This window comes from Piliocolobus tephrosceles, chromosome 10, assembly GCF_002776525.5.
Source record: "Piliocolobus tephrosceles isolate RC106 chromosome 10, ASM277652v3, whole genome shotgun sequence".
NCBI lineage: Eukaryota > Metazoa > Chordata > Mammalia > Primates > Cercopithecidae > Piliocolobus > Piliocolobus tephrosceles.
The window spans coordinates 117,739,911-117,746,164 of record NC_045443.1 but is presented as its reverse complement, the minus strand read 5'-3'; the positions used below and the strand labels follow the sequence as shown (position 1 = coordinate 117,746,164).

Genomic DNA, 6,254 nt, shown 5'->3' with positions numbered 1-6,254 from the left:
CCGGATCTCAGCTCACTGCAAGCTCCGCCTCCCGGGTTTACGCCATTCTCCTGCCTCAGCCTCCCGAGTAGCTGGGACTACAGGCGCCCGCCACCTCGCCCGGCTAGTTTTTTGTATTTTTTAGTAGAGACGGGGTTTCACCGTGTTAGCCAGGATGGTCTCGATCTCCTAACCTCGTGATCCGCCCGTCTCGGCCTCCCAAAGTGCTGGGACTACAGGCTTGAGCCACCGCGCCCGGCCACGTGCTTCTATTTATTTAGGTGTATACATGCATAGAAGAATGCTTGTAAGGCTATTCATCAAAATGTAATCAGTAATATCACCTCTGGGGGATAAGATTCCTAGGAATTTTTACTTTGGATAAGTTACTTTTTAAATAATAGTTATTTTTACAAATAATATTTTAAAATTGCTGTTTAAATAATGTTTGAGGCCAGGTGCTCACGCCTATAATCCCAGCACTTTGGGAGGCCGAGGTGGGAGGATTGCCTGAGGTCAGGAGTTCAAGACCAGCCTGGCCAACATGGTGAAACCCCATCTCTACCAAAACACAAAAATTAGCCAGGCATGGTGACACATGCCTGTAATCCCAGCTACTCAGGAGGCTGAGGCAGGAGAATCACCTGAACCATGCAATGGAGGTTGCAGTTAGCCGAGATCACACCACTGCCCTCCAGCCTGGGCGACAGAGCAAGACCCTGTCTCAAAAAAAGAAAAGAAACAAAGAAAGAAAAGAAAGAAAAACACTACCAAAAAACTAAAAAACAAACAAACAAAAATAATGTTTGAATATTCTACTAAAGTACGTATTATCTTTTTTTTTTTTTTTTTTTCTTTCTGAGATAGGGTTGCACCCTGTCACCAGGCTGGACTGTGCAGTGGCGTGATCATGGCTCACTGCAGTCTTGACCTCCCAGGTCTCAGGTGGTCCTCCCCTCTCAGGCCCACAAGCAGCTGGGACTACAGGCACATGCCACCACAATTGGCTAATTTTTGTTTTTTGTTTTTTTTTTTTGGTAGAGATGGGCTGGTCTCAAACTCCTGGGCTCAAGCAATCTGCCACCTCAGCCTCCCAAAGTGTTGGGATTATAGGCATGAGCCACCACACGCAGCCTATCTCATTTTTTGATGCAAAATATTTCTTTATTTTTCCATCAGACTACTCATTCATTTGGTATGCTTTTGGCTGGAGGTTGTATTATCTTAATAATTAGAAGAAATAGAGCCTAAGAGTTCGAGGCTACGGCAAGCTATTATCGTGCCTGCAAATAGCTACCGTACTCCAGCCTGGGTGACACAGTGAGACCTCCGCCTCTTCAAAAAAGGCAAATTCATAAGACATCAACATCTAGGGAGAAAGGCGAAAGAAAAAAAATTGTGTTGGTAACATCAAAGATCAGGAATTTCGGTAATAATGAGGCAGGGGAGAGTGATATAATAATCATAACAAATTTCAGAAAGTGTAAGCTTAGAAAGATTGAGGGAGGAAAGGAGTCATTTGCTTTTTTTTTTTTTTAAGGCCTTCAATTTTGAAAATGTACAAAGTTTCATGTCCCTGTGAGAGAGATAAAGCATAAGACAAAATCTTCATTTTTTTTTTTGAGACAGAGTCTCGCTCTGTCGCCCAGGCTGGAGTGCAGTGGTGCAATCTCGGCTCACTGCAAGCTCCGCTTTACGGATTCACACCATTCTCCTGCCTCAGCCTCCCCAGTAGCTGGGACTACAGGTGCCCGCCTCTGTGCCCAGCTAATTTTTTGTATTTTTAGTAGAGACAGGGTTTCACTGTGGTCTCGATCTCCTGATCTCATGATCCGCCCGCCTCGGCCTCCCAAAGTGTTGGGATTACAGGCGTGAGCCACCGCACCTGGCCCGAGAGTGATAGAATAATCAAAACAAATTTCACAAAGTGTAAGCTTAGAAAGATTGAGGGAGGAAAGGAGTCATTTGCTTTTTTAAAAAAAATTTTAAAAGACCTTCAATTTTGAACATGTACAGTTTCATGTCCCTGTGAGAGATATAAAGCATGAGACACAATCTTCATTCTTAAGTAGCTGAAGATGAGATGAACCCTTATGAAGCAGCCAATATAAAGCACAGAATAAATATTTGTATAAACTGGCAGGTGATTTGAGAAGTACACAAATAAGGCAAAAATATAGTAATTATTTTAAGGGAAGAATAAACAAAGCACATAGCTGTACGACCTTCAAAAAATTACCTAACCACACTATACTTCAGTTTCCTCATGTGAAAAATGGTGATTTTAAAAAAACTACCTTTCAAGTTATGCTAGCATTAAAATGCAATAATATATATGAAATGTTTAGCACAGATTAACTATGTAATACACTACAGCTAATAATTATTTATGATAAAGTAAAAATTCCAAATAGAATATTGGTTTTAGCTCAAAGGAAAACATGCAATTTGAGAGTTGAAACTTTAGAGATAATCTGGTTCACAGCCCTAACTTTGCAGGTGATGAAACTGAGGCATGGGTCAACAAAGTTCGACCTGTAAAGATACAATCTGCATGAAGGTCCCTGCCCAAGATCACAGAACTTGTTAGCTCCTGACTCCCATTTCAGTTTCTTTCCATTTCATTACCCCTTTTTAAGTCAAAAACAAATAGTCACATATTGGATGATTTCCAGGGATGACAAAAACTCATCCCCTGGAATGAGGAAGGTCTGATGCCCTAACAATGTTATTAATCATGTGAGGGAATGCCTGATAAAGTCAATGTTTTCCTGGTCATACTGTTTACAGGAGGCATGTATACAAGCTACTATGTGACATTTAGATGGTAAACATCCACTAGATAGGGCCATGTTTAATTTTGTTTTATTTGAACTAATGTCTAAATTAGAGCACAATAAAAGTTTTGTTATTATCCTTTCGGTCACTATCAGAAACATAATCCCCCAGCATCAAAGACCAACAACTCCAGCAGCAACAACTTTAATTGAAAAAGAAAAAAGGACAAATGTTAATACTGCTTTTGTTTCTGGAAGAGGACTGTTATTCAATGTCAGATCCCCACTGCTGGTTAATAAAAACATTTCAGAAGTCAGAATAGATCTTCTAATTTTCTTTTTAAATGTTCTATGAGGACTCATAATAAAACAGGTCCCAGATACTCCCAATACACTACACTGTACTCGCAATTGGAGCTTTTCAGTCAGTCTTTATTTTTTCTTTTCTTTTTTTTTTTTTTTTTTTTTTTTGAGATGGAGTCTCACTCTGTCACCCAGGCTGGAGTGCAGTGGCCGGATCTCAGCTCACTGCAAGCTCTGCCTCCCGGGTTTACACCATTCTCCTGCCTCAGCCTCCCGAGTAGCTGGGACTACAGGCATCCGCCACCTCGCCCGGCTCGTTTTTTGTATTTTTCAGTAGAGACAGGGTTTCACCGTGTTAGCCAGGATGGTCTCGATCTCCTGACCTTGTGATCCGCCTGTCTTGGCCTCCCAAAGTGCTGGGATTACAGGCTTGAGCCACCACGCCCAGCCCAGTCTTTTTCTTTTCTTAACTAAAATGACACTATTCCCTGCGTTAACTTGATGGTCTGGCACTTTGCACTAATTCCAACATGGATGGAACACTACTATGTTTTGAACTGGGGATACAGAGACAAAGAAGGCATAGTTCTTGTGGAAAACTCAAGGTCTAAAAAGAACATAGTCTCTTCTCTATCAGTTACTGTACTGTGTGACCACAGGCAAACTGCTTAATTCTCTGTGTCTTAGGTTCTTCCCTTACATTTAGGAGAAGGTAGTACCTACCTCACAAGGTTGTATGACTGAAATAAATATATGTAAAGTGCTTGGAACAGTGTCTGGTACACAGTAGGCAGTACATGTGTTAGCTGTTGCCATTACTGTATTCACCTTCATCATTATTATAAGCCAGCTCTAATAACCTGAAAGATCAACTCTGACTTTAGAGCTGATGTTTAAGTCACTGGCACAGAAAAGTCTAACAGATTAAATGTAAATAAGAGCAGACCTTGAAGAGCCTGAAGACAGAGCTTAAGAAAATCTGGCACAGGGACTGATGGAGGATGGAAAGAAGGACACCTCCAACAGAGGCAGAGCTGTAGGGAATTTAGGCACTTGCTTTCATCCATGAATGGTAGTTAGTAGTAACAGAGAGGACTTAAAAGGTCTTGCAGCTAAATGGGGAGAGTGGATATGAAAATGCAGCCCAGCTAAAATAATTACCACCCAGCTAAACTGAGGCACTGCATAGTTCCTAAGAACATGCCCACCTTGGAAGAGGCTTCGGTTTCTTCAAGGGTGGAAATACTATGACTATCTTGGGCTTCCTGGAATGTGAAATGTTCATACTTTCAAAAGGAGATTTCATGAAAATGTTTGGAAAAGAAATTGAGAACCTTCTTATAATAAACAAGAAGGCTAGGGGAAGATGGGCAGTTGGAATGACATTCTACTCAACAAACTTTAACTTAGAACAGGGATAGAAATAGACTGGGGTGTACCCTGAGGAGCCCTTCATTGGAGACAAGTGATGACACAGGGACATATTCAGCATTCTCTCAGGAAAGAGCAGTCATGTCTAATCCTAATAAAGAAAGAAAACTCTAGTTTTTTTTTTTTTTTTTTTTTTTGAGACAGAGTCTCGCTCTGTCACCCAGGCTGGAGTGCTGTGGCCGGATCTCAGCTCACTGCAAGCTCCGCCTCCCGGGTTCACGCCATTCTCCTGCCTCAGCCTCCCGGGTAGCTGGGACTACAGGCCCCGCCACCTCGCCCGGCTAGTTTTTTTTGTATTTTTTAGTAGAGACGGGGTTTCACCGTGTTAGCCAGGATGGTCTCGATCTCCTGACCTCGTGATCCGCCCGTCTCGGCCTCCCAAAGTGCTGGGATTACAGGCTTGAGCCACCGCGCCCGGCCAATTTAATACTTCCCCGCTACACCCCCCGCCATCACCCATTTTGGTCACATGGCTCACCAGAAGACTTCTTAGACCTAAAAAGAAGGTTACAAAGTTAAAATGTTCTTGTTTGGAACTGGAGAGGGTTAGAGAAAAACTGTTTTCCAAACTGGTGGTCACTTTCTTCTTCCCACTACCATAAAAACAAGACTATTAATCAAAGTATGGCTTTTTCTTCCTTGAACATGCCTCTTTGACTTTGTTCATGATATACCCCCTTTTGGAATGACTTTCCTCAAATTTTCACCTGATAAATTCTTAACCTTAACAGCCCAGTTCAGACATAACTTCTATATCACCATTGTAAGATCCCAGGGTAAAATGACTACATTATTTGCAGTGCTGCAATACTCTTATTAGAGAACTTATCATACACTCTGTTTAGTTGTCTGTTTTCTCTTAGACTGGAAAGGATTTAAGGGCAGAAATTATATCTCCTATTTATCTTTGTTTCCCTAATAAAGTACATGGCACATGGCAGGTATTCAAATGCGTACTGTATGAGACAAAATCTGAACACCTTAAGTGAGGGCTTCTTGCAAAAGTCAAGCTATGACTGTAGAAAATAGAAGTGGGATTAACTTTAAGCCCACAAGTGCCTCTTTAGCAAGGTTCCACCAGGATCACCAGAGAATTAATGAGATAATTCCCTTTGATTTACATAGCCCATCCCTAGGAAAGGGCACTATTTCCTCCTATAGGTCATCTCCATGGCTCAAATAGATTTACTTAGCCTTTGATGTAAATTACACATGACTGATCCACGGATTTGCTGCTCGGTGTTTCTACCTATACCTCACCCTGCTTTTGCATGTGGAATCTTTTAATACTCAGAACCCAGGACTATTTTCTCCGTTCCCTTTATAAACCTCACTAAAGTCTTTTCTTTTATAAAGTCATTCCCATTTGATAAAGAGATGGATTTGAAATTCTTTTTTTTTTGGAGCTTATCATTAAATAGGCACGCCCCAAAAAACGTGTACGTGGGAGTAGGCTGTAAATTCAGACTTCTTTCATCCTGGAAGAGAAGCTCTTCTTCTGTTACTCTGGGTTGAATTCAACAAACTAAACCCAAGGAAAAGGAAGATGAGTATTTTTTAGCATTTTCTAGGTCCAAGCACTGCTCTAGGTAACATACATACGCTACTTCATTTTATCCTAACAATGCTGCAGGATAAAGAAACTGAAGCTAGGCCGGGCGCGGTGGCTCAAGCCTGTAATCCCAGCACTTTGGGAGGCTGAGACGGGCGGATCACGAGGTCAGGAGATCGAGACCATCCTGGCTAACACGGTGAACCCCCCCC

General features: G+C 41.8%; 1 protein-coding gene across 2 annotated transcripts in view; it reads right to left on the bottom strand.

Annotated features, from left to right (window-relative positions):
• The window catches only part of BICDL1 (BICD family like cargo adaptor 1), a 107,673-nt gene that overhangs the window by 46,754 nt on the left and 54,665 nt on the right, over positions 1 to 6,254 (bottom strand). The window lies entirely within an intron of this gene.